We start from the raw sequence: 6607 nt of genomic DNA, 5'->3' as shown, positions 1-6607 counted from the left end.
CGCCAATACTTGGTTTTGGAGCCCAAACCACACTTTCCCCCGCACTCCCGCCTAGGCTTTCCATCAGGGAAGACAAGCAAAGGGATTCAATTAGAACCCAGGCGCTGCTGTCAGTTGGAGGAACTTCCCTGCACTCAGAATTCCAGAACACATTCTTAGGTGTGGGAGAGATGTGCAGCCCCACTGCACCCAGATGAATGCAGGAAAAGGTGTTCCCTTTAGGGAGAAGTCCTCTAAGTACTTCCTCAATGGATCAGGGGGCACTCACTGCTACGTGGCCTCCAAGCCCAACCCCCAGCTTTCCCTCATGGCCTGGCCTAAAAGAACACTCAGGGAACAGAAGCTAAGGGATACTAATAGAATCCAGGTGCTGCTGTAAGTTTGAGGAACTTCCCCACACTCAGAATACCAGAACACTTCTTCGTGTGTGTGCTGGATGTAGGGAAACAGTCAAAGCATCTTTCAGGGGGCACATTTATTCCATGGTTGTGGGTTGTAGGTTAAAAACCCACATCCCATGGATAGGCTCTCGCTTATCCTTGGTTTAGAGCCCAACCCCCACTTTCCCCCACTCTCCAGCCTAGGCATGCCATCAGGGAAGACAAGCTAAGGGATTCTTTTAGAACCCAGGCGCTGCTGTCATTTGGAGGAGCCTCCCCACAATCAGGATACCTGAGCACGTCTCCGTGTGTGTGCTGGAGGTGGGGAAACAGATTCCACGCATCTTTATGGGGCACAGGTGTTCCAAGGTTGGGGAAGTAGTTTAAAACCCTCCACTACCCACAGAGATGCACTCGCTAATACTTGGCTTTAGAGCCCATCCCCCACCATCGCTTACTGCTAGGCCTAGGAAAACACTTAGGGAAGTCAAGCTAAGGGATTCTATTACAACCCAGGTGCTGCTGTCTGTTGGAGGAACCTCCCCACACTCACAACCCCAGAACACTTCTTCCTTTGTGTGCTGGACGTGGGGAAACATAGCACATGCATTTTTCAGGGGTCACAGTAATTCCCAAGTTGTGGGTTGTAGTTTAAACATCTCCACTACCCATGGAGAGGCACACGCTAATACTTAGTTTTAGATCCCAAATCCCACTTACAACCACACACTGGCCTAGGCAAACCATCAGGGAAGACAAGCAAAGGGATTCTATTCAAACCAAGACGCTGATGTCAGTTGGAGGAACTACCCCACCCTCAGGATACTGGAACCCAACCTTGTGTGGTGGGGAGATTTGAAGCCCCACTCCACGCAGATGAATGGGTGCTCAGGTGTTTCCCTTTATGGAGAATTCATCTAAATACTTCCTCAGTCCATCGGGGACACTCGCTACTATTTGGCCTCAAAGCCCAACCCCCAGGTTTCTCTCAGAGTCAGTCCTAGGGAAACACTCAGGGATTACAAGCTAAGGGATTCTATTAGAACCCAGCCGCTTCTGTCACCTGAAATTGCCAGCCCACACTCAGGATAGCAGAAAACTTCTTCATGTGTGTTCTGGTGGTGGGGATACAGAGTCCACGCTTTTTTCAAGGAGCACAGGTATTCCCATGTTGTGGGCTTTTGGTTAATAACCTCCAAATCCCATGGAGAAGCACTCGCTAATACTTGGATTTAGAGCCCAACCCACCCTTTCCCCAGCACTCCGTATCAGGCAACCCAACAGGGTAGACAAGTTAAGCGATTTTATAAGAACCAAGGCCCTGCTCTCAGTTGGAGGAGGCTGCCCACTCTCAGGATAACTGTGCAAGTGTTCTTGTGTGTGCTGGAGGTGTGGAAACAGACTCCACGGATCTTTATGGGGGCACAGGTGTTCCCAGGTTAGGGATGTAGTTTAAACACCTCCACAAACCATAGAGAGGTCATCGCCAATACTTGGTTTTGGAGCCCAAACCACACTTTCCCCCGCACTCCCGCCTAGGCTTTCCATCAGGGAAGACAAGCAAAGGGATTCAATTAGAACCCAGGCGCTGCTGTCAGTTGGAGGAACTTCCCTGCACTCAGAATTCCAGAACACATTCTTAGGTGTGGGAGAGATGTGCAGCCCCACTGCACCCAGATGAATGCAGGAAAAGGTGTTCCCTTTAGGGAGAAGTCCTCTAAGTACTTCCTCAATGGATCAGGGGGCACTCACTGCTACGTGGCCTCCAAGCCCAACCCCCAGCTTTCCCTCATGGCCTGGCCTAAAAGAACACTCAGGGAACAGAAGCTAAGGGATACTAATAGAATCCAGGTGCTGCTGTCAGTTTGAGGAACTTCCCCACACTCAGAATACCAGAACACTTCTTCGTGTGTGTGCTGGATGTAGGGAAACAGTCAAAGCATCTTTCAGGGGGCACATTTATTCCATGGTTGTGGGTTGTAGGTTAAAAACCCACATCCCATGGATAGGCTCTCGCTTATCCTTGGTTTAGAGCCCAACCCCCACTTTCCCCCACTCTCCAGCCTAGGCATGCCATCAGGGAAGACAAGCTAAGGGATTCTTTTAGAACCCAGGCGCTGCTGTCATTTGGAGGAGCCTCCCCACAATCAGGATACCTGAGCACGTCTCCATGTGTGTGCTGGAGGTGGGGAAACAGATTCCACGCATCTTTATGGGTCACAGGTGTTCCAAGGTTGGGGAAGTAGTTTAAAACCCTCCACTACCCACAGAGATGCACTCGCTAATACTTGGCTTTAGAGCCCATCCCCCACCATCGCTTACTGCTAGGCCTAGGAAAACACTTAGGGAAGTCAAGCTAAGGGATTCTATTACAACCCAGGTGCTGCTGTCTGTTGGAGGAACCTCCCCACACTCACAACCCCAGAAAACTTCTTCCTGTGTGTGCTGGACGTGGGGAAACATAGCACATGCATTTTTCAGGGGTCACAGTAATTCCCAAGTTGTGGGTTGTAGTTTAAACATCTCCACTACCCATGGAGAGGCACACGCTAATACTTAGTTTTAGATCCCAAATCCCACTTACAACCACACACTGGCCTAGGCAAACCATCAGGGAAGACATGCAAAGGGATTCTATTCAAACCAAGACGCTGATGTCAGTTGGAGGAACTACCCCACCCTCAGGATACTGGAACCCAACCTTGTGTGGTGGGGAGATTTGAAGCCCCACTCCACGCAGATGAATGGGTGCTCAGGTGTTTCCCTTTATGGAGAATTCATCTAAATACTTCCTCAGTCCATCGGGGACACTCGCTACTATTTGGCCTCAAAGCCCAACCCCCAGGTTTCTCTCAGAGTCAGTCCTAGGGAAACACTCAGGGATTACAAGCTAAGGGATTCGATTAGAACCCAGCCGCTTCTGTCACCTGAAATTGCCAGCCCACACTCAGGATAGCAGAAAACTTCTTCATGTGTGTTCTGGTGGTGGGGATACAGAGTCCACGCTTTTTTCAAGGAGCACAGGTATTCCCATGTTGTGGGCTTTTGGTTAATAACCTCCAAATCCCATGGAGAAGCACTCGCTAATACTTGGATTTAGAGCCCAACCCACCCTTTCCCCAGCACTCCGTATCAGGCAACCAAACAGGGTAGACAAGTTAAGCGATTTTATAAGAACCAAGGCCCTGCTCTCAGTTGGAGGAGGCTGCCCACTCTCAGGATAACTGTGCAAGTGTTCGTGTGTGTGCTGGAGGTGTGGAAACAGACTCCACGGATCTTTATGGGGGCACAGGTGTTCCCAGGTTAGGGATGTAGTTTAAACACCTCCACAAACCATAGAGAGGTCATCGCCAATACTTGGTTTTGGAGCCCAAACCACACTTTCCCCCGCACTCCCGCCTAGGCTTTCCATCAGGGAAGACAAGCAAAGGGATTCAATTAGAACCCAGGCGCTGCTGTCAGTTGGAGGAACTTCCCTGCACTCAGAATTCCAGAACACATTCTTAGGTGTGGGAGAGATGTGCAGCCCCACTGCACCCAGATGAATGCAGGAAAAGGTGTTCCCTTTAGGGAGAAGTCCTCTAAGTACTTCCTCAATGGATCAGGGGGCACTCACTGCTACGTGGCCTCCAAGCCCAACCCCCAGCTTTCCCTCATGGCCTGGCCTAAAAGAACACTCAGGGAACAGAAGCTAAGGGATACTAATAGAATCCAGGTGCTGCTGTCAGTTTGAGGAACTTCCCCACACTCAGAATACCAGAACACTTCTTCGTGTGTGTGCTGGATGTAGGGAAACAGTCAAAGCATCTTTCAGGGGGCACATTTATTCCATGGTTGTGGGTTGTAGGTTAAAAACCCACATCCCATGGATAGGCTCTCGCTTATCCTTGGTTTAGAGCCCAACCCCCACTTTCCCCCACTCTCCAGCCTAGGCATGCCATCAGGGAAGACAAGCTAAGGGATTCTTTTAGAACCCAGGCGCTGCTGTCATTTGGAGGAGCCTCCCCACAATCAGGATACCTGAGCACGTCTCCGTGTGTGTGCTGGAGGTGGGGAAACAGATTCCACGCATCTTTATGGGGCACAGGTGTTCCAAGGTTGGGGAAGTAGTTTAAAACCCTCCACTACCCACAGAGATGCACTCGCTAATACTTGGCTTTAGAGCCCATCCCCCACCATCGCTTACTGCTAGGCCTAGGAAAACACTTAGGGAAGTCAAGCTAAGGGATTCTATTACAACCCAGGTGCTGCTGTCTGTTGGAGGAACCTCCCCACACTCACAACCCCAGAACACTTCTTCCTGTGTGTGCTGGACGTGGGGAAACATAGCACATGCATTTTTCAGGGGTCACAGTAATTCCCAAGTTGTGGGTTGTAGTTTAAACATCTCCACTACCCATGGAGAGGCACACGCTAATACTTAGTTTTAGATCCCAAATCCCACTTTCAACCACACACTGGCCTAGGCAAACCATCAGGGAAGACAAGCAAAGGGATTCTATTCAAACCAAGACGCTGATGTCAGTTGGAGGAACTACCCCACCCTCAGGATACTGGAACCCAACCTTGTGTGGTGGGGAGATTTGAAGCCCCACTCCACGCAGATGAATGGGTGCTCAGGTGTTTCCCTTTATGGAGAATTCATCTAAATACTTCCTCAGTCCATCGGGGACACTCGCTACTATTTGGCCTCAAAGCCCAACCCCCAGGTTTCTCTCAGAGTCAGTCCTAGGGAAACACTCAGGGATTACAAGCTAAGGGATTCGATTAGAACCCAGCCGCTTCTGTCACCTGAAATTGCCAGCCCACACTCAGGATAGCAGAAAACTTCTTCATGTGTGTTCTGGTGGTGGGGATACAGAGTCCACGCTTTTTTCAAGGAGCACAGGTATTCCCATGTTGTGGGCTTTTGGTTAATAACCTCCAAATCCCATGGAGAAGCACTCGCTAATACTTGGATTTAGAGCCCAACCCACCCTTTCCCCAGCACTCCGTATCAGGCAACCCAACAGGGTAGACAAGTTAAGCGATTTTATAAGAACCAAGGCCCTGCTCTCAGTTGGAGGAGGCTGCCCACTCTCAGGATAACTGTGCAAGTGTTCGTGTGTGTGCTGGAGGTGTGGAAACAGACTCCACGGATCTTTATGGGGGCACAGGTGTTCCCAGGTTAGGGATGTAGTTTAAACACCTCCACAAACCATAGAGAGGTCATCGCCAATACTTGGTTTTGGAGCCCAAACCACACTTTCCCCCGTACTCCCGCCTAGGCTTTCCATCAGGGAAGACAAGCAAAGGGATTCAATTAGAACCCAGGCGCTGCTGTCAGTTGGAGGAACTTCCCTGCACTCAGAATTCCAGAACACATTCTTAGGTGTGGGAGAGATGTGCAGCCCCACTGCACCCAGATGAATGCAGGAAAAGGTGTTCCCTTTAGGGAGAAGTCCTCTAAGTACTTCCTCAATGGATCAGGGGGCACTCACTGCTACGTGGCCTCCAAGCCCAACCCCCAGCTTTCCCTCATGGCCTGGCCTAAAAGAACACTCAGGGAACAGAAGCTAAGGGATACTAATAGAATCCAGGTGCTGCTGTCAGTTTGAGGAACTTCCCCACACTCAGAATACCAGAACACTTCTTCGTGTGTGTGCTGGATGTAGGGAAACAGTCAAAGCATCTTTCAGGGGGCACATTTATTCCATGGTTGTGGGTTGTAGGTTAAAAACCCACATCCCATGGATAGGCTCTCGCTTATCCTTGGTTTAGAGCCCAACCCCCACTTTCCCCCACTCTCCAGCCTAGGCATGCCATCAGGGAAGACAAGCTAAGGGATTCTTTTAGAACCCAGGCGCTGCTGTCATTTGGAGGAGCCTCCCCACAATCAGGATACCTGAGCACGTCTCCGTGTGTGTGCTGGAGGTGGGGAAACAGATTCCACGCATCTTTATGGGGCACAGGTGTTCCAAGGTTGGGGAAGTAGTTTAAAACCCTCCACTACCCACAGAGATGCACTCGCTAATACTTGGCTTTAGAGCCCATCCCCCACCATCGCTTACTGCTAGGCCTAGGAAAACACTTAGGGAAGTCAAGCTAAGGGATTCTATTACAACCCAGGTGCTGCTGTCTGTTGGAGGAACCTCCCCACACTCACAACCCCAGAACACTTCTTCCTGTGTGTGCTGGACGTGGGGAAACATAGCACACGCATTTTCAGGGGTCACAGTAATTCCCAA

Source organism: Vicugna pacos, unplaced genomic scaffold (assembly GCF_048564905.1).
Source record: "Vicugna pacos unplaced genomic scaffold, VicPac4 scaffold_19, whole genome shotgun sequence".
NCBI classification, from domain to species: Eukaryota; Metazoa; Chordata; class Mammalia; order Artiodactyla; family Camelidae; genus Vicugna; species Vicugna pacos.
Note: the sequence above shows the minus strand (reverse complement) of the source record.